The sequence below is a fragment of the Dendropsophus ebraccatus genome, chromosome 2, assembly GCF_027789765.1.
Source record: "Dendropsophus ebraccatus isolate aDenEbr1 chromosome 2, aDenEbr1.pat, whole genome shotgun sequence".
NCBI lineage: Eukaryota > Metazoa > Chordata > Amphibia > Anura > Hylidae > Dendropsophus > Dendropsophus ebraccatus.
In genome coordinates this window covers 38,485,392-38,497,649 of record NC_091455.1, presented here as the reverse complement: position 1 = coordinate 38,497,649, position 12,258 = coordinate 38,485,392, and the positions used below count along the sequence as shown (strand labels likewise).

The following is a 12,258-nucleotide window of genomic DNA, read 5'->3' as shown; positions in this document are numbered from 1 at the left end:
AAACTTTACCCCTTTTTTTTAGTTTTAAAAAAGTCTAATAAAATATAAAAATAGTAAATTGTTTCCTATGTGCAGCAATGGTACTAAAATATACCAGGAATATAAAAAAAAAATTAAGGAAAATTTACATAGAGAAAACTCTCTGGCTCTCATTCGCTATTCATTGCTAAGATACTATCCTCTTTGTGTTCCTCTCCTTAGTTGTATTACTAGAGATGAGCGCATGTGAGCATGTTTAAGTTTGTCCAAACCCCTGAAGTCTCTGCATTTGATAACCAGTGGCTGAAGAAGTTGGATGCAGTCCTAGGGAGTTCTGGAAAATATGTATACAGCTTATGGCTATATCCATGTTCCAGGCTGTCTCAGGCTATGTTCACACTCTGTAAGAGACGGAAGGGCCGGTCTCTGCACAGATTATCCCGGGCCGTTACTGCAGTACCGGTTGGATGATCTTTATGGCCATAGTGTTCTGATGCGGGCGCATCAGCGCGCGCTCGCATCAGAACACTCCACAGCACACAATGAAGCAAGCGTTCATTGTGTGAACTGACACAGCTTTGTGCGGCTGCAATTCACTGAATTGCGGCCGCAAAAAACTGACATGTCAGTTATTTGCGGGTCTGCATGGGATCCCGTCTGGAGCGTATACGATGTGTATACGCTCCGGCCGGGATCCCATAGCAGATAGGGCAGTGTTCACAGGCGCATAAACTACGGCCGTTGTTGCCGATGGCAACAATGGCTGTACTTTTACGTAGTGTGTACATGGCCTCAAGCTGCATCCAACTTTTTCTTCCACCGGTAATCAAATGCCGAGATTTCCAGGTTTGGACAAACTCAAACATGCTTACATGTTCGGGGTCGCATCCATCTTCTCCAGCTACCGGGAGTCAAATACAGAGCATTTGGGGTTTTGCAAACCTGACTTTACTGTAAAATTACTCATCTCTAATATATATATATATATATATATATATATATATAGAGAGAGAGAGAGAGAGAGAGAGAGAGATAGAGAGAGAGATAGAGAGAGAGAGAGCTATGTTCACACAACGTCTTTTGTGCTCCGTTTAAAATGATGTCCATTGTTTTGAGGCTTAATTGAAAATTCCATTGAGTTTAATAGTAAAAACGGAGAAAGATCGGTGACAAAGAAAAACTGTGTGAGAACAACTAATAAGAAACGTCGGCTTTTTGCAAAAGACGTCCGAAAATCATGAACATTATTTTGACGTGTAATAACGTCGGACGTCCGACTTCAATGCATTACCAGTCAGTAAAATCGCGGCAATAACGGACGTTATTTTTAATTACAAAAGTGCATGCATTTTTGACGTTTTGTGAACATAGCCTATATACTGAATGCAGTGAGGCACACAATCAGGAAGAGGAGAAGAATCCAGGTGACTATATAAGGTCCACATATTCCACATGAATGACAATGAGTAGAGGGCACTGGGGTATACCAAAACTCAATATAAAGGCGCCTCCCCATTGGCTGCAAGGAACCAATTAACTTTCATCGCTGATAAATCTGCTTAATTTAATTAAAGACTGACGAGTAAAAGGGCGAATAGTCTCTTAATGGACATTAGAAAGGCAAAGCTATAGAGGACGTGTGCTGCCTCCAACCCCCCCACCGCACCGCAGCCTTTAATTTATTGCATTGATTTCATTGTAACCTTTAACAATGCCAAATTAAGCATTTATATAGCATTCCTTACTATTAAACAGATCATATGCCATTAAACGCAATTATGTGCTGCCCTATGAATAAAACATATTAAAATGCATAAATACTGTAAATGCTATACAGAAGAATAGTATGTATTCAGTAATGAAGCTGGAACGAGAACCCTTCATACATGGCAGACCTTGAATTATAGCGATGCATAACACCTTATGGTAATGACCAGAGAAAATACATAATTTATGTGTTAGGAGGATTTAAAACAGCATTCTTTTCTTAACCCTGCAAATGGATGCATTATCGCTAATGGTATCTATGGGTTATGTTGCTTAAAGGTAGCTGGGAGGCAGCACTAAAGGGCTCAACGGAGTAAGTAGAGGATTAGCGGGATGTTACTGATGCATCTATAGTGCACACATCCCTACGCACAATGCAGCTAATTCTGGCTTCTTGTCAATGATATCTCTGGCCATTATTCTGGTTGATCTCTCTGTAGTGCTTTCCTGAATTAATAGACTTTTTCTCCCTCCCTGTGGAAGCTCAATCTTGTGTTAAGCTATGTTGGATTTATTTATTTATTTTTTTTAAATAAAAGTTGCCACCCAATAGTTTTTTCAGTGTAAGGAAACAGTTCACTTAAATTAAAAAGTTTTATGTTTAAATAGAAATATAGGGGGAGATTTATCAAACTGGTGTAAAGTAGAATTGTCTTAGTTGTCCCTAGCAACCAATCAGATTCCACATTTCATTTTTCAAAGAGTCTGTGAGTAATGAAAGGTGGAATCTGATTGGTTGCAAGGAGCAACTGAGACAATTCTACATTCACCAGTTTGATAAATCTCCCCTTTAGTTCTAATTGTAGACATACAGATAAGGCTCCTTGTAGACAATGGGGGAGATTTATCAAACATGGTATAAAGTGAACCTGGCTTAGTTGCCCCTAGCAACCAATCAGATTCCACTTTTCATTCCTCACAGACTCTTTGGAAAATAAAAAGTGGAATCTGATTGGTTGCTAGGGGCAACTGAGCCAGTTTCACTTTACACCATGGTTGATAAATCTCCTCCTGTGTGTTCTGGCTATACATCACATATACACTATGGTCCATATTCATCAAAGGGTGTCAAATAGAAATTGGTGTAAAATGCCCACAGGCACCCTTTGATATATTTGGGCCCATGTGTCCATAAACTTCTTTTATTCATAGTGCCCTATTGGCATATGCTTGGGTCACTATAACTTTTTTGTAAGTATACTTGAAATTGAGACTAAGCTTTATAATATTAGGAATCTAAGAGAAAAAATGAGTCATACATCTGTGACCTTACTTCAATGGTGTTATTCAAAGTAGAAATACATAGTAACTATGGTGCTACAGTGAAAAAAACACAATTAAAGTGATATTGTCACCCTCTTTATTGCTTCTCTGCATCATCCACAAGCTTAGATGCTGCACATTTGATATATATTTGTCTTTGTCTTCTTTATGCTTTAAATTTACTTAATATCATTGGTGAACAGTGTCACCTAGGTGGGGCTTAATGGCAGGACAGTGTCAACTAGGCAGGGCTTCATGGTGACACAATGTCACCTAGGTGGGGCTTAATGGCAGGACAGTGTCACCTAGGCAGGACTTTACAGAATTGGGCCATCTTGCCAAGTAGTGACGGCAATAAAGCCATGCCACTAAAAGTCTCACACAAAGTCTGAGTAGCCTAATTCATTTAAATAATTTTATAGGATGTCGGATTGGGATGTTCAGTATCAGATGTCATGTTTAAGGGGATATTCCCACCACCAACACTCCTCACTTACCTGCAAGTCACCTTGATTGTGAGAATGATGTATCTGTGCCCCCTTGATTGAATAAGGAAAATGCCACCAAACTCCAACAACGGGGATCCAGGCGCAGGTCCGACTAATGGTGACCAGACGAATAATGTAAAACTATAAAAGTTTATTTAAAATATCCTACGCGTTTCAGAACCGTACCATACCGTACTGAAAAAGTCATATGACTCTTGAAAAAGGAACCACTATGGTTCCGAAACGCGTTGAATCTTTTAAATAAACTGTTATAGTTTTACATTATTCGTCTGGTCACCATTAGTCGGACCTGCGCCTGGATCCCCGTTGTTGGAGTTTGGTGTTTTTTTCCTCACTATTCCCTTGGTGGAGTTCGGGAGTGGCTGCGGTTCGCAGTTCGCAGGTTCTTGCTATTCCGAGAGTTGTGCCTCCTGTTCAGCACAACTCTATCAGGTGAGGGTTACCATATTCTATCCCTTCACCCCTTTTAGTCCAACTGATCCGCGCCATGGAGCGATGTCCCTTGTTTTTCTTTTACCCTTGATTGAATGGATTCAAGGTTAGACATTAGTGCTGCCTCCCCTTTTAACTGTATGGGCCTGACGGAGATAGTTGAGTACAGTGATTTGTCAGCTTATATATTTGAATGGAGTAGATTCAAGCATTGTACACTGTTCGTCCATTCAACCAGGGGACCCCTATTTTTTTTAACAATTTGGCAGGACAGGATTCCTTCTCTTATGATCAATGGTGGTCTCAGAGTTGAGTGAATCTCAAGCATGCTCAGGTTTGTCCGAACCTGAACGCTCTTCAGTTGGATGCAGCCCATGGAGTCCTGAAAAACATGGATACAGCCATAGGCTGGGTTCACACTACTTATATTTCAGTCAGTATTGTGGTCCTCATATTGCAACCAAAACCAGGAGTGGATTAAAAACACAGAAAGGCTCTGTCCACACAATGTTGAAATTGAGTGGATGGCCGCCATATAACAGTAAATAACTACCATTAATTCAATATAACAGCCGTTGTTTTAAAATAACAGCAAATATTTGCCATTAAATGGCGGCCATCCACTCAATTTCAACACTGTATGAACAGATCCTTTCTGTGTTTTCAATCCACTCCTGGTTTTGGTTGCAATATGAGGACCACAATACTGACTGAAATATACGTAATGTGAACCCAGATATACTGTATCCATGTTTTCCAAGCAGCCTTGGGGTTGCATCCAACTTTTTGAGCCACCAGTAATAAAATGCAGAAAGTTCGGTCAAGCTCGAGATTTGCTCATCTCTTCTCCTTCGCTCCCGCCTTCAAGGAATTTTACTCAATTTTACTGTACGCCTTTAAGGAATTTTACTAAATTTTACTGTATGTCAGTCTAACCCCTAGAAACCTTATTGTTGCTTACTAGGGAGTAAGTCCATAACTTGCTGAAATGCTGGCAACCCCATCTACAGCTAGAATCCATGACATGTAAAGGTTGCATCTGTTCATTTCTGGCATCAGCCATCCTCCCTGACCTGAATCACACGTAAATACATCTTTCATCTTGAAGCCTTCCTCACCCATACGGCCATCACCATCGTAAAGCCTGTACATAAGCCAATGATCAGATAGTAAGAATAGACACATTTAGAATTTCGGGAAGAGGGTTAATAATTTTGAGAGGTTATTAAAAAAAAAATTTAGCACCTAAGTTAAAGATTGTGAGCAGAAATACAGAAGATCCGTGATTTATCGCTCCCCTCACAAATAAAATTTATTCATTGCATCCACCAGCCATCACACAGATGGTCAGAAAATTGGCTTTGTGTAGGGATGTGGATTCAGGCATGAATATTAATACGAGACAGATGTAAAAGCATATTAATATGCATTTCCTTTGCAGGGACTAACATTACAATATTTTTCCTTAACTGTTCTGCAGCCAGAAAGTCCCGGATTCAACACATTGCACATGCATAGGGTGAACTTTTTATGCCGCAGAGATTTGGTGTGAAATATTATTAGTATCATCATCAATTTATTGCATGCCTATAAGTATACTATAACATTGTAGTTTATATACGGTATTCACTTTGGACGAAGTCACCACTCTTAGTGTACTCTTCCACTATGTTCTACCTACTAAATATTAAAGGGGTTCTCTAATATAATATTACTTGTCCTCTATCCACAGGATAAGGGACAAGTATGAGAATGTGGAGGGTCTGACCGCTGTGCCCCCTGAGGAACTCTAGAGTGGTGCATCGAATGATTGCTTTTGAATGGAGCTGCGGTTCCGTGCGTGACCCGCAGCTCCATTCATTCTCTATGGAGCCGCTGGAGATAGGTGAGTACTACATGGATGGATATGTATTTCCCCGATAGCAGCAATTGCAGGGAAATCACACTGTTGCACGATACATGATGAATTTTGTACATTAATTTACTATTCATTTATTTCCATCTGGAGATCCCCATAAGTCTTTCAACCTTTTTATTTTATTTTATTCAATATTGCATACATTGAAAGTTGTAATTCACTCTGCAGAACTACTATACATTCTGGCACAACATGTTTTCTGCAGACACTGAATCAGCAGGAATTCCCGGGCGACATGAGCTATGCTCTTCATAATTCTTCAGATAAGTAAAGCAAAGTATTTGTAAGTAAAATAAGAATTAAAAGTTATTAATTAATATATACAACTCTTTATTAATAGGCTGTTTGGCTATAGATAAAAGTGTAGTGGCTAGACAATAATATATTAGAACTCCAATGATATTCCGCTAGGAAGTTTATCAGCTGTAATTCACATTCCAAACTGCTGACACTGATAGATGATAGATGTTAGTACAAGGAGACAGTGGTACCTTCCATATATTTATTATTGCCTTCAAAAATTATTTTATTCTCCTTGTGCAAAGTGTTAAATTGATTAAAATTGCTGCAAGCTTTAATACCTCCTAGTCCCCCCCTCCCATCTCTGACCCTGCTTGGGGCTCAGGTACAATGTGTCTCTTTGTCTTAACAGCTATCTAACAGACAGTATCTACCAGATTTAAATTAGGATCTTGAGATTTGACCCTTAAGGGTCTGGACAGTTTTGGTTTAAAGGGTTGGTTGGTTTAAAGTGGAATAGAAGGCATCGTTCATGTTGGCTGATCATTGCAGTTGTTTGTTTTTCAACATGTTGAAAAACAAACGACTCATATAGCAGCGATCTGCTGTCGCAGCTCCGTGGAGTAGGCTATGGGCTGCCCGGACGATCTAGCAATCACCCGGGCAGCCCCCCCACCGCTCCGCTGATAGCGCTCGTTTCCAGTCGGCCTGTGGAGTAGCGCCTTTAACTTATGGTGGAATACAAAGAGATGAAATACCAAGGAGGGATGGAAAAGGGTCATAAATCAACTCATTTATTATTCATGGTTCTGACAGACTTTATTCCCATGCTAGGGGTGGTAAGTAGGAACTATGCCCAGGATACTGTGTGTCAATGAGGAGGTGCCAAGAACTTATGTCATGCTTAAGGTAAGGTACGCCAGTCTTGATAAATCCCCCCCCCCATAGCACTAAGGCAGCAAACTTGATAGTGTACCTAGCTGTGACTTTGCAGTCATGATAGAATGGGTTCCATGGTTTGTCATAGGACCCCAGGGTTAGGTGTTAACCCCCCCAAGTTTTAGAAGTAATGTCGGCCCAACCAACACACATACATAGCATGTATATAAGTAGCTATATGCTCTGCCACAGAAACATACACTTATGCATGCAATTTATTTCTGTTGGCTTGTTTTTTTTAAAGTGACTTTTAAAATCCGTTTTTTTTTTCTTTCTTTTGCTCTTATTTTCAGCTTTATCGTGGCGTGAAACTTTCAGCAAGCGAGGCAGGCGCAGTTGGACGCTGCAGTTTCCTGTAAGTATATAAAATTTACCTGTGCGTCCATATCTAATAATATAGCGGCAACGCTTTCATTAAACTATAATAACATAAAATTGTACCGATTGAAGTTAAGAGTTCAGCCGCAGAATTGGCTGCTGCGGAGTTGTTACAAGTTGTCTATCCATTTACCTCAAGTCAGTTTTTTACGGTTTCTCGACAAAAGGTTAACCAGAGTAAAACCTTTTAAGTACCGGAGAATTTGTGAAAATAGCAGTGCAAGGTGCCGTCAAATCAACTAGCCCAGCTGCCCAAATGTACAGGCTTTTTCTAAGTACCTTTTACACAGTAGGCACCAAGGCAGTATGAGAGCGTTAAATAAAGATTTAGGGAGTAATGAATCTCCTTAACTTCAGTATAAATCAAAAATTACTTTATTCTCCCAACTCCATGGTATAGCAATTTAAAAAGTCAAGAGTCTTTATAAAACTCTACTCCTGCTGGCACAGCTATTACTGAGAGTAGAACCTGTTTGTCATGATGAAATACTTAAGGGGCTGGTTGTGGTTTGGCTTTTGATCCCTTGCGCTTTGTATCTACTGGGTGATACTGCTGGTTTTGCTCACTTGTGAGGTGATAATTACATAAAAACACACAAATTGCGGGCGGATAAGGACTGCTAGACCCAATTATTCCCCATCATTATTTACTCCCCGTGATTACATACACAACATACACTATTATTACTACAAGAACTCACTTGAAAATCCTGTTATATCTTCATCCTACAATTCTACTAGACTGTAAGCTCTTGAAAATATATATTTTTTTAGATGCATGTTTAACATTTATTAGTTTGGCGGAATATTATTTTATGGTTGGGTTTATACAGGTGCGGAAACGGGAGAGAGGATCAAAGGATTTTGTGGGAGGGTCCGGGCTCTAATACAAAAGTGGCCTCCTTATAGGATAGACTAAAAAGGTCATATTGGGGCCGACCATACCGATAATGTCCTGCATGTGCAACAATAGTGACCAGGTCTTCTGAGACACCTATCTCCGTCATGCTCTTATGTTCTGTACTGCAGGGCTGCTGAAGCAGCTGTTGCTCATGTTCACACAGTCAGGGTTGTATTGCAATTATTAAAGCCAAGGCCAAGAACAGATTATAAATGGAGGAGAAGCATGTCATAAAGTAGGGATGAGGAACCTTTGGGCCTACAGCTGTTGCAAACCTACAATTTCCATCATGCCTGGACAGCCAAAGCTAAATCTAAAGCTTTGGCTGTCCAGGCATGATAGGAATTGTAGGTTTGCAACAGCTGGGGGGCGGGGGGGGGGGGGGCGATGCTTTGTAAATAAAAAACAAAAACAAAACTTAATGTACAAACATGTACAAGCAATTAAAAAAAATCCTCCCTCATTGATTATTATCTGCTTATATGTGTATACTAAGTGCTGGTTAGTTTATGTAACTTTTTCATTTACCATTGCAGACTTTTGGACCTGTCTGACTACACTTCTGCCCAATCCTTGACTGCTGATTCTTGGATTTGACCCCTGACTTGTATAATGGACTGTGCTGCTGTTGAACATCTTGTCTTGCTGCTGAGATTTCTTGGTTTGACCAATGGCTTTTAGCCCATAGGGCCGAGGACATAGAGAATGAAGGTAATTTTATTATTTACTAAATATTGAATGAACAAAGATGGCAATGAGAATGAAGTTAGGAAAGTTGCCTTCATTCTGACTATCCCTGCCTTTATGGAAACATAACAGCAGGTTATAAATCATGATGGGCAGGGGGTGGGGGGAAAATAAAAAAGACAATGGGGGACATTTATCAAACATGGTGTAAAGTGAAACTGGCTCAGTTGCCCCTAGCAACCAATCAGATTCCATCTTTCATTTTCCAAAAAGTCTGTGAGGAATGAAAAGTGGAATCTGATTGGTTGCTAGGGGCAACTGAGCCAGTTTCATTTTACACCATGTTTAATAAATCTCCCCCAATATGCTTACAGCTCCCAGTGCCCGGGTACAACACAGCCCAGGTTTGACATTACAGATGGGTGGGATTTAGTCTGCTCCGCCAATCACGGACTGGCTGAGCGGGGCATCCGTCAGCCTAGTCATGATCTAGCCGGAGGGCAGCTCAGAGGACAGCCGGTGGGGTCCAGGAGCGGGGCGCGGTTTAGCATGGAAATCGGGACAGGTGATTATAACTTCTTTAAAATAAGAGTTGGAAGACCCTGGACAGCATTGACAGCCCACTAAGCCAGTTACTGACTGATGTGGGACAATGTCATGGCCAGTGATTGGCAGAAAGTTATCGTCTTCAAAGTATCAGCTGCAGTGTTCAGGTGGGGACCCAAAGATGTGACAGGGAGACAACTGAGGGAGCGTGTTAGGTGAGTATATGTTGTTTATTATATTCTGAGCAGTCCCAGCAATTTATAAAAAGGTTTGCATGCTGAGTACCCCTTGAAACAGGTACAATTCAATCATTTGGTTCAACTGGTTTTCTTCAGTTCTCAAGATAAAGATCAAGTTTAAGAGAAACCATTACTTTTATTCGACATGCTAAAAAGTGCCTATTGATGTGATATAAAGATTAAAAAAAATCAAACAATTATACAAATCCTAATCATAGCACGGCCGTGAACAAGTCAAAAGTTTGGACACTCCTTTCCATTCCAGGTTTGGTTTCTATTTTTCTACAATGTAGATTCAAATTAAAGACATAAAGACTATGAAAAAACATATATGAAATTAAAGGGCAACTCAAGCAATTTTTTTTCCTTCAAATTAACTGGTTTCAAAAAGTGCCAGAAATTTGTAATTTACTTTTATTAAAGAATCTCAAGTCTTCCAGTAATTGTCAGCTTCTGTATGTCATAGACATAGATATGTAGGACATGCAGCAGCTGATAATTACTGGAAGACTTGAGATTCTTCACTGGAGGTAAATTTCTAAGACCAGTTGATTTAAAAGAAGCATTTTTTCGCCGGAGCTGCCCTTTAAGTAGTTCAATTTAAATTAAATTTAAAGTTGTTAAACAAGCTGTAATATTTGTTATATTTAATATTTTCCAGAGTAGCCTATTTTGCTTTGTTAAAGGGGTCATCCACCTAGGAGCGAAAAAATGAAATGCTAGCTCCTGTCTTTCTAGATGCTGCCATTCCTGAGTTACAAGCCGATCTGTAACCAAGATAGGAAATTACATTTCCCATCATGCATCTCCCTGATTGGTCCATTTGTGTACTCGCCCCCTTAGCTTTCTTTCCTGCCCACTGCTGTCATTATTATTGCAAAGTAAACACAGGGCTGTTTTTTTTATTGATTTTGCATTTTATCACCCCAATATGTATTCCATACTAGCGGGTGATGTAGCAGAGCTGACGCACGCATGGTGTGGCTATTTCCTGCATAACAGGCATCTGTTTACCAGGGTGTGGGGTGTGTGGTGTTGGTTTAGATCTCTGCTTGCTTACTGTAAATGAAAACATTCTAGTTCCATCCAGACTCTAAGAACATTTATAACACTTACAATATACAGAACTGAGACACAAAGACAGTTACATGTGCCTGCATTCACTGACACCAAGCAGAAATTGAACTATACCTTTTCCTATTACAGAAACCTAGGCTCAGGGACACGTTAGTCTATGGAAGCAGCACAGGTGCATGGAGATGATGCAGATTATGTCTCCTGGGGGTTGAGTTACCAAGTCAATAGACAGCTAACCCGACCCCAGAGAGGAGATCACATGTCCTCAGACCACAAAGGGAGGGGGGAAGAGGGAGATGAGTGTGGTCAGAGTGGACCCAGAGTAGAGGATTTTAGACAACAAGGGTTGATAAGAATGAGAAAAAAACAGGGAAAGGGTGTATACATGTATATTAGACATAGGGTGGTATTGGGAAGGGGAATTGTTTAGAATATTGTTTTTGTTACCTGGATAACCCCTTTAATAGCAGAGTACACCACCAGGAACTTCTGTGACGTGGACAATATGGTAGGAAGTCACTTGGACCAAAAGGTAGGCTCAGAACCTTCCTCCTGTAGGCAAGTGCGGGTGACCACAACATATCTCCACGTAAGAAATCGTATCTGTGTGAACCAGTGTCATAGACAACATAGTTTTCAACTGATCCAATGGTTTTTATTGTATAAAAAAACACATTTCGAAGAATAGAAAGCTGGTTAAAACACACAAGCCAAAACACATTGGGGGAAATTTATCAAGGGCTTTGCACCTATTTTTAGGTGAATAATTGTATTTTTCACCCATTTTGGGTCTAAGTTTAATTTATAAACCAGTATTCGATGGGTGAATTATTCACAAATAAGCGCCCAATTTATCATTTGCGACTTTTCAAAAAGTCACGCAAACTGGTGCAGGCCTACAGTACATCTGGTCAGTACAGGGTGATTTTACTTGGGATTTTTTTTTGTTATCTTTTACTTAGACTTGTTTATAAAGCCAATGTGACTTCCTAATTGTCACGGCTACCTGCTCCCTGGGCTCCGCAGCCTCCTCTGCTGTCGCCGTTTCCTCTTCGGCTCTGCAGGGCACCTTACCTCCCACTGCTCCTGCTTGCTTTTCTTCTTGTTGGCGTGCTTCCCTTTCTCCTATGCCCATCAGCTCTGAAATTTAAAGGGCCAGCTCGCCCTTAATTAGATGCAGGTTGCAGCATTGCGCATATAAAAGGGGTCTTGTACTGGACTACCTTTTGCATGTGGTCCCACCTTTCCTGTGGTTCTTGCCCATGGTACCGGCCGTCCGTGTCTGCTGTCCCGGTTCCAGCTATAAGTCCTTCTGCAATCCAGCCTACCTGCTCACGTGTCTCCAGCTGCACCCCGCCTGCCACCGCTAGAAGTCCAGCCAGG

The 12,258-nt window shown here is 40.6% G+C and overlaps 1 long non-coding RNA gene across 1 annotated transcript in view; it reads left to right on the top strand.

Moving 5' to 3' along the window:
• The first annotated feature begins 7,340 nt into the window (after positions 1-7,340).
• Positions 7,341-12,258, top strand: part of LOC138783112 (uncharacterized) — a 36,406-nt gene continuing 31,488 nt past the window's right edge. Inside the window, exons 1-2 of the long non-coding RNA XR_011361634.1 lie at positions 7,341-7,402; positions 8,863-9,037. This is a non-coding gene — a long non-coding RNA (uncharacterized lncRNA). The remainder of the gene's footprint in view (positions 7,403-8,862; positions 9,038-12,258) is intronic.